This window comes from Camelus bactrianus, chromosome 13 (genome assembly GCF_048773025.1).
Source record: "Camelus bactrianus isolate YW-2024 breed Bactrian camel chromosome 13, ASM4877302v1, whole genome shotgun sequence".
Lineage (NCBI taxonomy): Eukaryota > Metazoa > Chordata > Mammalia > Artiodactyla > Camelidae > Camelus > Camelus bactrianus.
Window position 1 is genome coordinate 50,128,468 of NC_133551.1, and position 18,288 is coordinate 50,146,755.

General features: G+C 42.2%; 1 protein-coding gene across 12 annotated transcripts in view; it reads left to right on the forward strand.

Moving 5' to 3' along the window:
- The first annotated feature begins 8,011 nt into the window (after window positions 1-8,011).
- Window positions 8,012-18,288, forward strand: part of SCMH1 (Scm polycomb group protein homolog 1) — a 145,091-nt gene continuing 134,814 nt past the window's right edge. For 3 of the 12 annotated variants that reach the window (XM_074376703.1, XM_074376714.1, XM_074376706.1), the window contains exon 1: window positions 8,018-8,159. The gene's annotated coding sequence lies outside the window, so the exon portion shown is untranslated. Of the gene's footprint in view, window positions 8,160-18,288 lie in introns of all 12 variants that reach the window. The other 9 variants (XM_074376707.1, XM_074376708.1, XM_074376715.1 and 6 more) reach the window with 8 other exon arrangements.

Sequence of the window (18,288 nt, forward strand, 5' to 3'; positions counted from 1 at the left end):
CATTCCCTGAAGGTCTGCTGAGTACCACTGTGATCCAGGTGTGGTGTGAGGGGATGACGATGATGATGATAAAAGAATGTGAACAGGCTACTAGGGGAGCAAGACGTGGGGCATTTAGACTGTCCTGGGGTGAGGATGGAAGAGAAGAGATCAAAGGAAGCTTCCTGGGCAGGATAATCTTAACTGATGAGTAGAAGTTAACCTGGGGAAGGTGGGAGGAAGACACAAAGGAAGAAGAAAAAGTTGCAGTTATAAACAGAGCCTTGAATGCAAGAAACAGTGTAAAGTTCCCATAAAGGATAGGAAGAATGACAAACAGTTTGGTGTTTGAAATTCAAGAGGCTGGAGAGGTGAACAAAAAGACTAAGTGCTTGCTGTGTGTCAGGCACTGTGATAAAAGCTTCACATACATTGTTTCAGATCATGAATTCACTGTGCAACCTTGAACAAGTTACTGTAACTTTCTGGGCCTCACTAGGAAAATTGGGATGACATGAATGCCAGGATCCTGTCTAATCTCAGCTGTGGACCTAACTGAGTGGAAAGGCTTTCTTTTTTGGGGGGAGGGGCATTAATTAGGTAATTACTTACTTATTTATTTTTAGAGGAGGTACTGGGGATTGAACCTAGGACCTCATGTATGCTAAGCATGTGCTTTACCACTTGAGCTATACCCTCCCCTCGAAAGACATTCTAATCTGTGATCTGTCCACCATGTTTACAGAAATACTTGGTTGATCGACCTTCATGCTGCTGCTTCCCCAAGTTACAGGCCAAATACTCAAGAGGAAGTGAATTCTATGAGACTTAAAAACATTTACCAAGCACATAATGTGTGTAGCATACAGAGAAGATGCAGATTAAAATAGCTATCCAGCAGGGTAGGCTGTGACAAACGGTAGTGGAAAGGGTCAGATGGTGTGCTGTGGGGAGCTCAGAACTGGGAGAGATCAGAGTCGGCTTGGAGGGTTGAAGCAAGGCTTCTTGGAAGAGCCGATTTTGTGATGGACCACAGGAAGCAGAGAATGTCGAAGAGAAGACTGAACAGAGGCATTCCAGGCAAAGGGAGCAGCAAGAGACTGACAAAAACTGCACTCCTGCTCCCCTACTTGCCCCCTCCGCCGCTCCATCCCTGAACATCCTCTGCTCACCCTGCCCTCCCAACTCTCAGGATTCTTCACTGACAGCTGAGATTCCCCATAGCTAAGCTTCATTCTCTCTGTCCAGCTTTATTGCCTATGTCTTCCCTATATGGACCCTTGGCTCCAGCCACACACAACCACTTGCCATTTCTTAAACGTGCCCCTCAGTTTTCTGTCCCTAGCTCATTATTCCTTCTCCATACAGTGCCCCATTCCTCTAATACTCCCTCCGCTGCCTCCAACTTTCCCTGCTCATCGTTCAAAGTCCACCTTCTCTATGAAACTGAATTTCTTCCAAACACTGCATCATTTTGATTGCATCTCCCTCACAGCACTTACAACTTCCTACCTCATATTATAATACCTTTCCTCACGAGACTGTAAGCTCCTTGAGGGGAAGTGCTGTGCCATTTTGGGGTCTTGCACAGGGAGCACTAATAACTGGCCAGATGGCCAGTAAACATGTGGGCTGTGAGCAAAGTGGTTGGAGGGAGAGTCTAAATGAACCTGTCCTTTGACTATCATTTAAGGAGAACTGGGGTTCCTCTGTCGTCCTTTGGTTGTCCAGCATCATTCCCCTAAACTCAGGCTTATGCTTCGTAGTATTGAGCCCACCTCTAGTTCCAGCAGTGGACTCTGTTATCCCATCCTCCTCATTGTTTCCAGAAGGTTCAGGGCTCCTGGTGAATCAGTCAGGAAACGTCTAACCATACATCTGATCCCAAACTTAGTATCCAGATTAAATCTGTTCAAGCTGCCCATTTAATGATCTTAGGCAGCCTGAAAGCAGAAAAGGAGTCACAAAAAGCCAGGCGTAAAAGGGAAAAAACATCAGAGTCAAGGAGGAGGTTAAAAGTGCACACGTTTTTTAGCACCTTCCCAACTCATGGGCACTGCCACTTTCTTTAAGCACCAGAAGCCATTTTTCCTTTTCCTTCACCAACTCTCCCTTGGGGTCACTGTCCACTCATCAACATGGTAAAAATAAAATACTGTTCTCTCCCAGAATAATCACTCCTTCTTACAGAGGGCTCTACAGGTTTATTCCTTCTTGTAGAATATAAAACAGCAGACCTAGGGTTTTCTCACATCCTTTTTTAAAAAAAAAAAATTACATCCTAACTGATCTGCTTGCTTTCTTCCCTCTCCATCGCCTCCGTACCTCTTGGCTTGCCCCGATTTGTGACCCTTTCCAAGGGTCTAGTCATAGTCCAAATCCACTCTCCAACTGCTTCTTGGTTTTTAAACCTATTACATCTACTTTTTTCAAAAAATTCAAATATCAAGCAATTAATGAAATCTATGACATGCTGAGCCCTGGGATACTAGTGTTGTAAAAGTGAGGGACTACCCTCAAGGAAACTACAGTCTAACTTAAGATACGTCAATGTGATACACTTACAAGTGACAGCACAGAGGAAGGAGCAATTGCTTCTTCCTGAGAAGTGTCAGAAGGAGTTTTGATTTGTATCTAATAAAGAAGCAGGGATCCAAAAGACAATACGTACACTTTTCATTTTTTTTTTCAGCAAACATGTAGGAATAGCTCCTTCATGGGAAGCTTTGTCTGGGGCATTAGAGCTATAGGTGCAAACAAGGTTTCTGATCTCAAGAAACTTTCAGCTTAGAAAAGGAATTTTTAAATGTACCCTACTAATGGTGATACAACACAAATCACGCTATGGAAGAGTTACAAATAGCCCAGGGAGGGGGGTAGCTCATAGAGAAATGTTTAAGAGAAATTTCTCATTGGGTGTAGTAGATAGAATTTTAAGATGTCCCCAAAGATTCCTGGACCCCACTTAATCCCTGGAACAATGAAGATAATGAATTTTACTCTGGTGATAGGTTATATGTCAGAGTTGTCCTTAAGTAAGGAGATTTTCTGGGGGGATTTGACCTAGTTACAAGTCTTTAAAAGCTGGCTGGGAGTTTTGTCTGGTTAAAGGAGAAACCAGAGAGATTCAAAGAATGAGTGGGAGTTGATGTAAGAGTTTCTTTGTCAATGAGATGGCAAGGAGCTGAGAATGGTCCCCAATTGACAGCTAGCAAGACAATAGGGGATTTCAGTCCTATAATCACAGAGAAATGAATTCTGCCAAGAAGCTGAAGAAGCTTAGAGAGGACCTTTCCCTAGTCAAGCCTCTGGAAAAAGGTAAACTGACTGACATTTTGATTTCAGCCATGTGACCCCAGCCATACCATGCCAGATTTCTGATCTACAGAACTGTGAGCTCTTCAATAAGTGTTGTTTTAAATTGCTAAATTTGTGATGATTTGTTACAAAGCAATAAGCACTTACAGCATCATCCTCTCATTCACTGTTTGCAAACTGTTTCCCCAGCTGTGGGCTCCTCGGAGCCGAGCTGTATCTAGTTATCCTTGTAACCTTAGGGCTATTCATAAAACAGTTACTCCCAAAATTCCATCAGATGACTGTTTAAATGAGACACAGGGATGCAGATGAAAACCTGGATGCAGATCAAGATCTGGATACATTCTGTCCATTCCCTCCTCCCAAAGATGGGGAGACTGATACTGAAACCAATGCCCAGACAAAAGGAGGAGGCTCTCCTTCAGACCAGCGCTTTAAGGCCAGTTCCAGAGATAAAGCAAGCCACTCAGCCCTAGCTGCTCCAGCTACAGCCCCAGCCTTGTGGGGATGGGACCTCCCCCAAAACTTGGCTTAGGTGGTTTTCATGGCCTGTCATGAGAGCTAAGAGAAGTGAAGGCAAGAGTGTTCACTTCACATTGGCTCGGTGTTGAGAAAGTGGGCTGTCAAGCCAGGTCTCCCTGGAATCCCCTGACTCCCTCTGTGACCTTGGACAAGTTACTTTACCTCCCTGTGCTTCAGTGTTCTCATCTATAAGATGCAGATCATAATAATAATTACTGCATAGGTTTGTTGTGGAAATTAAATTGTCATAAAAATTAAGTAAGACAGTGTACCTAAAGCACCCAGAAGAGTTCCTGCTTTATGCTTAGCATTACATAAATGCTGATTTTCATTACTCAAGCTAGAGGATCATGTGAGGCTGTGTGAAGGCAGCACTAAACCAGATTTTTAAAAGAGTGATAGGATTTGGATACAGAAGCAGAGAGCAAGGCATTCGAGAAGATAGAACAGTATATGGAAAAGCCCAGAGTAGCAAAGGGCACATGCAGAAATGGACAGCAAAAGGCAAATGCAGAAAACTATATGTGAATCAAAGGGTAAGTAAAGGAGAAGAGAGAGAAATAAATTTAGAAAGGTAAGTTGTGACCCTAAAGAACTTTGAATGCAAGGCTAAGGAGTTTGGACTTTGCCCTACAGGCACTGAGGACTTAGTGAATTTTATAAAGTGGGGACTCACATGATGCTTCCAGGGTCTGGAAGCTGTGGAAGGCAAGTTAAGAGAAGACAGTCAAGAGTTAGATTCCATTTCTAATAGTCCAGGGAATAGGGCCTCGACTAGGGGAAAGGTAGAGTGCTTTGGCAACTGACTGGATGTGGAGGACAGGGAGGCATTTTAAATAGCACTACGATGGTTTTAAGACTGGGTGACTGGGAGGATGGTGGTGCCATTGTCTGAACTGGGGAACACAGACAGAAAGAGAAGGTTTAGGATGGAGAGTTGTGATTTTGGTCTTTAACTCACAGTTTCAGGACTCCATATGGAATTGTCTGATGCAACTGGAGCTAAGAATAAATAGATCTGTGGACAGATCTGATGAGATAGACTAAATGCTTTGAGTTAATCCTTTCAACAACTCAATATGATATGTACTGTATGTGATTATCTCCACTTGGTAGAGAAAGAAAGTGAAACCAGGGAAGCTAAGGCTAACTCCACATCTAGTCATCAACCACCCCACTCTCCTGCCATCACAGCTGATCTTCCCAGTGCTTCATCCCAGGACAGTCCCTCAGACCCTTGCTTAGAGATTGACTGATATAATTCCAGTAAGCTTACATTACTTACCTTCTCAGCTTTAGCAAATTAGACGCAGGTATAAAAGGGAGAGGCATGACAGCAAGAGAAGTGGCAGCTGATAGCCAGAAACTTTAAGAAACAGTCATGAGAACCCCGGAAGCATAGCAGTCTGGGGCCATTTGTTAAGGTGGAATAGAGCCCTTAACTCAACAGCCCAAGAAGATTCCTTAAGGAAAACAGCCTGGTATTGCTACCAATTCATGTTTGTAAGGAATCAAGAAAATACTAACTTGATTCCTGTTAGGTTGGCTAGGAAGTTTATAATATACCTTTAAAAGATTTTCATCTGATATGGGTTTTTTTGTTTGTTTGTTTTTTGTTTTTTTAATGTTAAAGGAACAGGCTCTCAGCATTCTGGGGAACTTCTCTTCAGTTTTCCAGACAGCAGAGGTTTTGATACAATTGTTTTCCCTCTCATTTGCCTGAGGTATGTGAGCCCTAGAAGTATGTGGAGGGTACCCCGGGCTGTGTAGCCCTGGAGGACCCTCTGCCAGGATTCCTGTGCCCACTCACACTATCAGGGGTAACCTCCTCCTTTCCTCTCATCTGCCTCCCTGACTTGACTGCTTCTCAGAAAATGGGCAACGAGGAAAGGTAACCGTGTGCTGGGGTCAGAAAGGGCAGTGGCATCTGCAGCAAACGTGAGCAAAAGCCTCACTACGCAGCACCCAGTGTTAATAAAGGAATAAAACACTCATTCTGGCACTAACTTGTCAGGTGGTGAGACCGATACCAAATGAGGAAGAAAAAGACCAGAGTCATCTGGGTCCCAGCTCTGTTGCTTACCAGCCCTGCACTTTCCGGTTTCTATCCTTCCGCCTGGAATGCCTCTGCCTTGTGAACTCACCCCTCAAGGCTTGGCTTGGGTCTTGAAAGCACTTTCTGAAGTGTAAATCTGATCAAGTCCCTCCCCTACTTGAAACTTCAATAGCTTCTTATTGCCTGCAGCAGGCATTTATTTACATACCCCTTGGGAGTCTGAGATTTGCAGATACTATAATATATAAAATAGATAAACAACAAGTTTACACTGTATAGCACAGGCAACTATATTTAATATCTTGTAGTAACCTATAATGAAAAAGAAAATGAAAAGGAATATATATGTATGTGTACTACTGAAACACTATGCTGTACACTAGAAATTGATGCAACATTGTAAACTGTATACTTCAATTTAAAAAATTAAAAATTACAAAAAAAACCCCTTGGGCTCAGGACCCCTTTCCACTCTTTTTAAAAATTATTGAGAACCTCAAAGAGCTTTTTTATCTGCAGTTTGTTACTTCTATCAATACCCTGTTAGAAATTAAAACTGAGAAATTTCTAAAATTTTATTAATTCATTTAAAATTACATGTTAACAGAAACACATTTTTAATGAAAAATATCTATAATTTCTAAAACAAAATATTAATGAGAAAAGTGGTGTCTTGTACAAATCTTTTTAACACCTGGCTTAAAGGAACACAGTTGGGTTCTCAAATGTTTCCACATTTATGTGTTGCAATATCATTTGTCCTAGTCTAGGAAAACTTCACTGTACACTTGTGAGAGAATCAGAGTGAAGAAAAGCAAATCACATTTGGTATTAGTATGAAAATAATTTTGAGCTCACTGGCCCCTTAAAGGATCTCAGGGACAGCCAGAAGTCCCAGGACTATACTATGAAAACTAATGGCCAAAAAATGGTTTCTATTCTAACGTAGAGATACAAGGACATTAACTGTCACTCTAGACACACTAAGACCTCCTTCCATGTTGTGGCTTCCTTTCCCTGTTCAGCTTCAGCACGGCCATCACCATATACAGTCTCCCATACTGCCACCTCACTAGTCACACCAGCCAGTCATACGCTGTCATATGCCTTTATGCCTTTACATACATCCTTCCCTCTATCTGAAATGAGTCTCCCCCTTGCAGACTCTTTCAAGAGCCAACTTGAAAGTGTTTGACTCTCAAAGTGCCTCCTTTGACCCATCCTAACAGCCGATAACTCCCTGCTAGCAGAGCACAGGCTTTGAAGTCAGGTTGGAGACGAATCTCCACTCAGTCACTTACTAGCTGGATGACTTTGGACAAGTAGCTTCACCTCCCTGAGCTTGTTTCCGTCCTGCTAAAATAGGGATGATCCAGGTGAACGTGGCGTTTAACCACAGAAGTGTAGCAAAGAGTGCTCACTGAAGGAATGAGTCCGCGAGCAGGCACACGGAAGGGCTCAGTGGGTATTTGTTGAATGGATGAAACAATGAAGGGACCGTGGGAGCTTCTAATCATTGATCATTTACTTATTAGGTCCCCAGCACTGTTCCGTGGGCTTCATAAGCATTGACTTATTTTACTCTCACACCAACCCTCTGGATTAAATGCTATCCCGTTACAGATGAGGGCCCTAGGGTAGAGACGAGCGGTAACTCGCTCAAGGTCATCCATCACACAGAGCAGGGCGGGGATTCGCGCCTCGGAGCGGCCGCTCTTCGCCCGAGGCGGTGCCGTGCGCCAGCCAACCTGACCTGACCGTCCTTGGGTCCACGGTCTCCCCCATCGGCCCACGAAGTGCCTCGGAGCTGTGACCTAAGGCGGCGGCGGGGTTCGAACTCGAGTCCTCGAGCCCTCTCCAGGCCTCAGTTTACCGAACCGTGAGACCCAGTGCGCAGGGCTGGTGGAGGCACGGGCGGGGGCTCCCCGGCCGAGGGTGGCAGGCGGGTGGCTGGAGACCGCCCGGGCTGGCGCGGCCCGGCCGCTCGGCGGCGCCCTCCCAGCGCAGTGCCGCCCCGCCCCCCTGCGCGGGCCCAAAGGCCGGGACGCGCCCCCCCTCGGCGGGAGGCCCGGGGGGCGGGGCCGTGGAGCCCCCGCCCCGCCTCCGCCTCAGCCGCCGCCGCCGCCGCCTAGGTCGAGCCCCCAGCGGTCCGCCCGCCGCCCGCCGCCGCTCTCCGGAGCCGCCCCCGCCCGCCCCCTTCGCGCGTCCTCCCTCGCTGGCTGCGCAGCGGAAACATGGCGGCGGGCAGGGAGTGAGCCGCCCCGCGCCGCCGTTGCGCTCGCAGGTAAGCGCCTTCGCGGCCGCCTCCCCTGTCCGGGAAAGCCCGCGTCCTGAGGGGCCTGGGCGAGAAGGCGGCGCCGGGACCCACGCGGCCGCTGCCTCCGCCCCTCGGGCCCGGCTGTTCGTCTGTCTAGGGTCTGAGTGCGGCCGCGGCCGTCCCCCGCCGTGTCAGCGGGCCCCGAGCCCCGGCGGCGCGTTCTGCATCCGTGACTGGGCCGGCGGGGCCCAGTGTCCGGCCCGCGGCCCTGACTCAATAAGGGCGCCTTGGGAGCCGCGTGAGGGAAACCCAAAGACACGGGGACCTCCGGAGGGTCGGCATCATGGGCGGTGCGAGCGGGGGTCGCTGTGTCCAGGCCAGTTGGGGCAAGGTCGGCCGGAGAGTGTTGGCTTTGGGCCGAGGGCCGGGAGTCGGCGTAGCTGTCAGTCTGCTGGGACGCGGGAACTGAGAGATGCCTGTGGGTCCTCGCGGGCCAGATCGGGTTCGGGGCCGGCGAGAACCGAGGACGGCGGGCGGCGTGGCCCAACCGGTGGTCTGGGGTGCGAAAGGCGGGGAGCTGTCAGCCGCGGTCCTCGGCGCTGACTCGAGAGGCGCGGCGGGATCTGCGCCGGGACAACTCACGTGTGCCGCCGGAAACGGGCGGGGAGAGCAGGTTTCAAACCTCAGACGAGGGGCGGGAGCTGCTGGGCACCGAGGTGAACCGGCAGCCAGGAGGGCCAGCCCAAGAGGAATGAAAAGGAGTTTCCAGGAGATGGATGAACCCAGAACATCTCCAGACTGGAAGGGAATTTAAAAGTCATCCAAGGTCCCTTTCTCCCATCCCATACCAAAGTAGCTTCAAAAATCCCAAATTTTACTCTAGTAATTTGACCAGCCTGTTTGAACACCCTCTCCAGTGATGGAAAACTAATTTCTTCCCAAGGAAACCCATTTGTTCCTGGACAGCTTTGGTTTTTAGGGAAAAAAAAATTTTTTTTTTTGGTTGAAAGAAACAGCTGCCTCCCATTCTTCCTAGGTCTTTTCCCTTATGGATAGCCATTAAGATCTCTGAAGATAGTAATCATGGCCCCGAAGTCTTGTCTTCACTAATTCCACTTCCTTCAGTTGTTTCTCATATGCTGGGGTTATCCAATCCCTTCTCTGAATGAACTCTAGTTTGCCCGTATCCCCTTTAAAGGAGAGCCTCTTAATATGAGCCAGAAGACAAAATCTATTAAGTTTCTCCAAGAAGCTCTGTTGGCCCCAGGGACTGACCTGCTTAAATAAGAAGTGCTCTATTCCTTTCCTCATATCTGTGCTGTATTTTGAACTTAAAAAAAAAAAAAAAAAGACATCTAGTACTGTTTGTTTAAACCAAGTAAAAGCGTTCCTATTTTGTGGAAATGTTTGGGTTTCCCCTTAGTTTTTTAGATGTCTGTAAACACTTTATCAAATGAGCTAATGTATATCGAAAGTGCTACATTGCACCATGCAAATAGAAAAGCTTATTATTTTTTACACTGGAAAAAAATTGAGACCTAGTTTGGTGCCAGACTGCACTTTAATATTAAGTTGGAGAGGAAAATGCTTTATTACATTGAACTTTTTGCTCCATTTCTAACTGCCAACAGAAGGCCCAAAATTACTTTGAAAAAGAACATTTTTTTTTGTTGTTGTTGCTCACTTACCAGCATCATTTTTTACTTGCTTTTTCATTACTTAGCCTTTGTAGGTGGGGTTAAGTTTTTTAAAAGGGTCTTTACCAACATCCTAAACCCCTGCCTAAGCAATCCTGCAGGTTAGTAATTTTTTAAGCTTAGCAGAGATGTGGTGGCCTTTTGGATAAAATGCCAAGCTCTTGTACCTGGGACCCTGTTTATATTCTAAGTGAAGTTTCACTGTTTTCATAACATAGACAAGCACATACTGGCAGTCAGAATTGCTTCTTTATCTTTGTTCTTGTATCTTCATTTTATAAATTGGTGAGTGGTTTTGAAGTTTGCAGCACACATGTCAAGTTTTGATTTCTGGTATGTTTGTGCAAATGCTGTTTCCCTTTTTATGAAAGTTGGGTACAACTTTGTATAGCATCATTCTGTACAGACTCAGGAAGAGCTCCTGTTCCTTCTCTTCAAAGGACTTGGAGTTAATGGTAGGAAATACTGAAAAACCCTGTGAGAAAGAACTGGTGTGAATATCCCACTGAAAATGTAAACTCAACATCTTCTAACCTTTGTACTTATGTATCTGCTGTGTATCAGGTACTATGTTACATACGTGTATAGTTGGGTAGACAGAGATGAATAAAATATATTTCTAATCCTTATGGAGTTGGTAAGTTAACTGCTAAAGTAGGTCATCTCAGAATAAAAGGCAAGAGCTATGCCTGTGATGCTGTGGTAGCACCAAGGTGAGGGCACTTAGACTAGCCCAGGACTTGAGGGAACACCAAGACCCAAGTCTTAAATGGTAAGTAGAAGTAAGTCAGTCAAAGAAGAGTAAAAAGTGCACTTCAGACAAGGAGACTAGCTTGAGGAAGGACATCAGTGTGAGAAAAGGAATGGCTTGCCTAGAGAACCGCGAGCAGTTTGGGACTGCCGAGAACATAGCAAGAAGATGTAAATGGTAAGTTGTGAGGCCAGAGATATAGTCAGAGGCCATATCATGATGAACCTTGTATGCATTAGTATCTTGAAATGAATTTAATCGGTGATTTTTTCTAATCACTGAAAGGTTTTTTTTTTTTTATAGACATACTTGAATAATATTTTTTAAAATGTGGTTATGGGGATGAGGAGAGAGGGATGAAGTTGAGAGAATCTGTGAGGCTTTATGATTGGGTGTGTAGATCAGAGGGTGAGGAGTCCAGTGTGTTGCTCGGATTTTTGGTTTGGGTGACCTGGAGGATGGTGGTAACATTAACTGAGATGGGAAACACTGGATAATGATTTCAGTTTAGGACTGAAAGATTTTGTAATTTCTTGAGTTAGATCAATGAGCAAATGTGGTGGAAGTAAGATGTTTTTTTAAAAAGATTGTGTTCAGAAAGTGGACTATTAGAGTTAAATTGTCTGATGTGGAGCTCTCCTAAGTGACAGCTAGGTCTCTGTGTGTGAGTTGCTGAGGTACAGCAGAGGTGAAGGTCAGTGTGGCTGAGTTTGACAAGGAACTGGGAGGCTATTGTATTGAACAAGCCTTCTGCATGGATAGTGAAGTGGCTTAGGATGCTAGGATGTGGGGAAGAGAGGGCGATCGTGACCCAGGTGCAGTGAATATAGGGGATTAATCGTGAGGGTGAAAGGTGACAGATGAGAAGGAGGGGTAGGGAGTGATTTAGCCAGATGGCAGAAACCTCAGAGGAGGAGTTTTTAAACACAAGAGTGGAAAAGTAATGGTTTTTGACTTTTCCTTCCTAGAAGCTGGGCTCTGATCTCTTCATCTTTATTCAGGTCTTAAATTAATCATTCTGTTTTCTCTGAAGAGTCTGTTCTTAGTAGGAAGGCAAATACCCTCTATCAAATACTTTCTGCTAATACTTAATGACAAATCTGTTGAGTTTTCTGCCCTGATGGTCAGTGGATGGATAAGAAACAATCAGTAGTAAGGATATACCTGTGGTTTCTGGGAAGAATATAGTCGTGAGAGTCTAGGCTTTGGGTTAGAAGGATGAAGATTCAAATCTAGGCTCTGTCACTTACCAGCCTTAGAACTATAAGCAAATTCTTTAACATCTGTGACTTTTGGTGTCCTTATGTGTAAAAAATAAACTTCTACTTCACAGGGTGTCACACACACACACACACACTAGAAAAACAGTTGGCACTTCAAAAATGCAAAGTAAATGTTAATTCTCTTCCACCTACCTTTAAGGGACTTAAGCTCTGCTGGCAGAAATGAAATTTTTTTCATGCTCACCTAAATTATAAGGCAATAAGTACTCTGAAGGAGGTAAAGCAAAGTGATGAAAGAGTTCAGAGAATGGAGTCATCATTTCTCAACATTTGTAACAAGGTTAGGCTTTACACTCAAGATGAATCTCATTTGGGCCTTGGAGAACAAATTTAAATAGATTAAATAATTTAGGCGGAGATACAAAATGGGGAAATTATAGATAGGACATGTTTGTTAAAAATTGATAGTTGCCACGGGTTTGAGTATTGTATTTGCGTTAAGTCAGTAGTGAGAGATGTGGCTAGAGAGGTGGGGCCGTGGTATTAGAGACCTGAAACTGTGGGGTTTGGATTTGATTCTAGGTATACTGGGGAGCTATAGATTGTACATTCTCCCTCTACCTCAGTTTCCTATCTGTAAAATCTATAGGCATTAATTCGGAAACTTTGGATTTGTGTTTGAAGTAAACCAAGTAAGAAATTCCACATTTGAAAATAAGTTCATATATAGGCCAGGTTTAAGTTAAAAAAATAACTACTGGGATTTATTTTGTAGTTAATAATACAAATCTTAATCTTTGGTAGGTAGGCTTAGTGGAGTTCAAAAACATACTGGTAGAAAGTGACTAAAGATGCTCTAACTTCAAATTGTCTTTTTTATACTGCCATACTGATTTAGATTTGAAAAAGAAGCCTGGGGCCTCAGTGTCACTAAATATTAGTTATACACTCCAGGGCTGTATTTGCTTCTGTGATCCTCAGTTCCCTCATTTATAAAATGAGGGAAAGTATAGGTGTACAGCTTAACTAAGATAGTATGTGTATGGCAATTTACATAATGTTGGTTACATAGGTACTCAAATGTTGCTCCCCCTACCCCCGCATCTGTAAATGAAGAAGTTTAACCAAACCATTACCAAGACCTTAGTGCTAACTCCTAGCCATCAAGGGAACTGCTAGAACTAATTATTTTGATAACCTTTGGCCATATAAACCCAGCAAGTCTTATCATCTGTTATCTTTGTCCCAACCCCTCCAATCATTTATCTTTCTTCTGGACTGTTGTTTCTGTGCTGACTTGGCTTCCTCTTCCTCCCTCCGAGTCCTGCTTGTTTGCTTCCTCTCAAATCTTTCCACTTGTTCTCTGAAACCCCTGTTTCCTACCTTATTAACCATTTTACTGGATGTTTTATGTGTGTTCTGACCTTAAATGGAAGCCAGGCTCTCTCCCAAGTGGTAGAGAGTAAGATTGCTTGCTTGTTTGCTTTGTAGCCCTTTTGAATGGGTGCAGCTCATTCTCCCAGACAACTCCTTGCAAAAGGAGAGAGATAAGGATGACTGTAATTTTTTATGTCCCACTATTTCACACATTCCTAGACCGTTACTTCTCCACCTTCTTAAAATCTCTGTGCACTCAAGCACAAGGGCTGTACCACTCTCATCTTGTATATAGCTCTTCTCTATCATTTAGGACCTAGCACACAGTCTTCTTTCTGGCTGTATCTTGAGTGACTGCAGTATTCACATGGATGATTGTTTTTTCAGTATATTGGCCTCTTCAACTGAAGTGATCATCTGTTTAGCTAATCAACTCCCATAGTCACACCATGGACCTTCTTCTTACCCAGAGATGGCCCACCTTTGAAATTATAAATGAAGACATGTAGCTTTGTTCAAAAATTTTCCTCCTACCTGACCTTTGACTATCCCTACTAGATCTTTTCTTTGACCTCACCAAGGCCTATCTTCACTTCCTGCCCTATCCAGTTTAATTTTCTTAGTTTCTCACTTATTTCATTCACCTTCTTGCTGTTAACTTTTATTCCCTTGCTCTATTGTCCGTCTGTCCTTGTCTGGGCAAAATCCCAAACTGACCTCTCTCTTGCCTATACTAGCTCTACTGAGCCCTGCTTGGGGGAAAACAAAAATCACACACAGTTATACAGATTGCTGTTGTTGGGAAGAGGGGAAGGTGAAGAAGGGTACATAATTACATTTGCATATTATTGAAGGATGTCACACATTGTTCTACTTAATTTGAAACATATACTAACCCTGTTAGGCAGAATGCCACATCATTTTAACTACTGATAAGGAACTGAGGTGCAAATGGATTAAATGATGTGCCCATAAACGATAAATGCTGGAGAGGGTGTGGAGAAAAGAGAACCCTCCTACCCTGTTAGTGGGAATGTAGTTTGGTGCAGCCATTATGGAAAACAGTATGGAGATTCCTCAAAAGACTAAAAATAGACTTACTATATGATCCAGCAATCCCACTCCTAGGCATATGTCCAGAGGGAACCTTAATTCAAAAAGATTCATGCACCCCAGTGTTCATTTAGCAACACTATTTACAATAGCCAAGACATGGAAACAACCTAAATGTCCATCGACAGACAACTGGATAAAGAAGTTGTAGTATACTTATACAATGGAATACTACTCAGCCATAACAAATAATAAAATAATGCCATTTGCAGCAACATGGATGGACCTGGAGAATGTCATGCTAAGTGAAATAGGCCAGAAAGAGAAAGAAAAGTACCATATGATATCACTTATATGTGGAATCTCAAAAAAAAGACAAACAAACTTATTTACAAAATAGAAATAGACTCACAGACATAGAAAACAAACTTATGGTTACCTGGAGGGGAAGGTGCTGGGAAGGGATTAAATTGGGAGTTTGAGATTTGCAGATACTAACTAATATATATAAAATAAACAACAAGTTTATACTGTATAGCACAGGAAACTATATTCAATGTCTTGTAGTAACTTACGGTGAAAAGAATATCAAAATGAATATATGTACATTCCTATACGACTGAAGCTTTGTGCTGTACACCAGAAATTGACACAACATTGTAAACTGACTGTACTTCAATTTAAAAAAAAATGATGTGCCCAATGTCAAATAGTTAGTAAATGTCAGAACAACTGAAAACCAGGTCTTCTTGCTACAGAGTCTGGGTTTTGTCCAGAATGATTCATTGTCTCCTATGACCTCCTTTTTAAGACTGTGCTGTTCGAACCTCTTGCTGGTTCTGCTGCAAGTCATCATATATAAATTTCCTTAAATTTCAAAGCAAATAAATGCTGCTGCATTATTTTTCCCCTCAGTATTTACTATAGATGTTACAGTATTTATTACAGATGTTGTTAGCTTTTAAAATTAAAGCATATACATACTGTAATTTCATTTTTATCACTATGTCTATTGCTCATCGATGTATTACAGGCACATTTCGAAGTATTTTCTTATTTATTGTAACTGCTTTACACTCATGCTTTTGTAGACTTTCCTATAGGGCATTGAAACCTGATGGGAATAGAGGCTATTTTAGTCATTATGTTCTATAAAGTATGATAGAAAATATGAGCACCAGCATACTTGTTCTTGGAGATAATCTAAAAAGAGAGCAGAGAACTATTTGTCTTAGGTAATTTAAAATTTTGGACTTCCAGTCCTGATTTTTTGGTGTTCTGTCTTGTCTCCAGTTATCTCAAGGGACTGCCAGAAAGTCTTCGAGCTAGATTAAATTATTTCTTTCATTATAAAACTTTATAAAACCTAATAGGCATAAAGGGTCACACTTCCAAAATAAGAGCTTAAAAACTGTCTTTATGTGTGTTTTTTCAGCTTTTTATTCATTCATTCAACAAATATTTATTAGTTACTAGCTGCCAGACACTGTGATATATATAGTGAGTGACAAAGATGAAATGCCATAATTTTTAAAGTGTAAAGATAGGCCACAGAGCTAAAGAATATGTATATGGTACATATAATAGCTAAATATTACTATCTGTAATAACAAAATTTCCTACGAATAGGTTAGAAAGAGACAAATCAGAAGGAAAATAACAAGGTATAAAAGAGGCAGACTAAATGTTTATTAGCCATTTGCTGGTAATTAATTCCTATAGGAAAATTAAAGCTTTAATGAGATGTCATTTCATACCTATTAGATTGGCAAAAATTAAGAAGTCTGATAATACCAAATAATGATAGGACTGTAGAGTTAAGGGAATTAGACGCTGTTGATGGGAACAGAAATTGCACAACCATAGTGAGAGCAATTTGGCAATATCTATTAAAACTAAAATGCATATAACCTACAATCCAACAGTTCCACTCCTAGGTAAATACCCTTTAGAAACTCTCCTATGCACGTATAAAGACACTTACAAAAATATTTATACATTATTATAGCAGAAAATTCAGACTAGTTCAAATATCTATTAATAAAAGAATGAAAATATTATAGTATATTTACCTAATTAAATCCCATACAATAATGAAAATGAATGCACTAAATCTATATAGTAACTTGGGTGAATGTCTCAAATAAAAAGTTGAATAAATGAAGTAAATGGCAGAACTCATTTATGTAAAGTTTAACATTCATGTATTGTTTAGGGAAGCCTACTTACATAATAAATGTTTAAGGAAATGCATGGTAATGATAAACACCAAAGTAAGGATAGTGGGTATCTCTGAAGGGTAGGGTGGGGAGAAAAGACTGGTAATATTGCTGGGATGAGCACACAGGGGGCTTAAATTGTATTGGTAAATATTTTTTCAACTAGATTGTGGGTACTTGGGTGTCCATTCGTTATTCTTTATCCCTTTTTATATATCTGAAATATTCTATTAAATACATATTTTTAAAGAATAATACCATATAATCCTTGTTATGAGTTCATGCAGGGAGAGAGGAAGCAGCAGAAATTTAGAGATGTTATTGGGATGAATCATGTAAAATTGCTATTTTTATAGGTCTGAAATGGTCTAATATAGGCAGCTTCAAATGGCTCATCCTCATTCAACCTAATGTAGCAAGGGCTTTCGTTGAAATATATTCAGAGTAATATGGGAACACAAGGGCAGGAACAATTGACTAGCAAGGCAGAAGGAGGGAGATGATCTTCGGAAAGGCTCCAGAGAGAGAATGACGTTTAAACTGCATCTTAAAGATTGAGAAGGAATTCACTAGTTAGAGTAAAGAGAAGTAAAGACCCCTTTGCATGGATGGAATCCCACAGGTGGAGTAGTGGAGGACAAAGAAATGCAGTCGAGGAAGAGACTAAGGAAGGGAACAAAATCAGCAGCAATATCTGTGTAGCATTTACTTTGCATTTTATGTACACATAAGCTCATGTAATCCTCCCAAATGGGGAAACAGGCACATAAATGTTAAGTTACCTATTCAAGGTCACAGAACTAGCAGGTGGTAGAACCAGGATTTGAAGTCTGGCAGTCTAGGTCCAGAGTCTGTGCTCTTGGCCAGTAAACTATACTTTGAATAGCTACATTATAAGCAAGGTCAGAAGAAAGTGGTGTTTTGAATGCCAAATGAACAACAGTAAGTTTCAGTAAGAAAGGATTAGTCAACAGTGTGAAAGGTCCCAGGGAGATAAACTAGGAATACTACAAAGAGACCATTGAATAAAAAAAAAAAAAAATCATTGTGCACTAAGGTACAGTAAGGGTTACCAAGATAATAGACATGTGGGTGTCTCAGAATGGTAGTGATCCAGTCTACCGGTTCTGTGGACCAGTGATTATAATTCCATTTAATTGTGAAGAAGATGAAGTCAGGGAGACTTCAGAATAGATCCTCTCTCTATTTAAATATTTGATGTATCCTCACAATTGAAAGGATTTTCATCCTCTGGTGTCTGTATCATAGTTTCCCTAAAATGCCAAGTAGGATTAATACTGACAATTTTGTTTATTCTTCTATGTCTTCTGGTTTTAATAAAGATAGAACTTAGGCTGTTGATTTAGTGATTTTTCAGAATTTTCAGAATTGGATGGTACTCTGTAAAGATCAGTAGTTCAATTTCCAATATTTCATAGACAAGAAGGTGAAAGAGACCTTATAAGCACCATGGTGTGTGTGGAAAGAATTACGGCTTGGTGGTTAGGAGTCCCCATTCAAGTCCCAGTCTGCCACTCACTGGCTCTGTGATTTAGGCAAGAGGGTTGCAGTAGGTGATCTCTAAGATTTCTTCCAACTCTCAAGCTCTGTGACTGTTAGGTCAGCTATTCAGTGAAGAAATTGAAGCCTAAAGGAGGGACATGGTTTGTCCAGGGTCATGAAAACTAGAATTTGATTATCTTGACTCTTGGTCCAAGAAATCTAACGGAAGAATCATCAAAAATTTGAGTGGCTGCTGTATATCAGGCAAGTGTTAAGTACCTAAAAAAACCGTAAGTGCACATGAAATTGTTTCAGAATTTATATATCCAATAT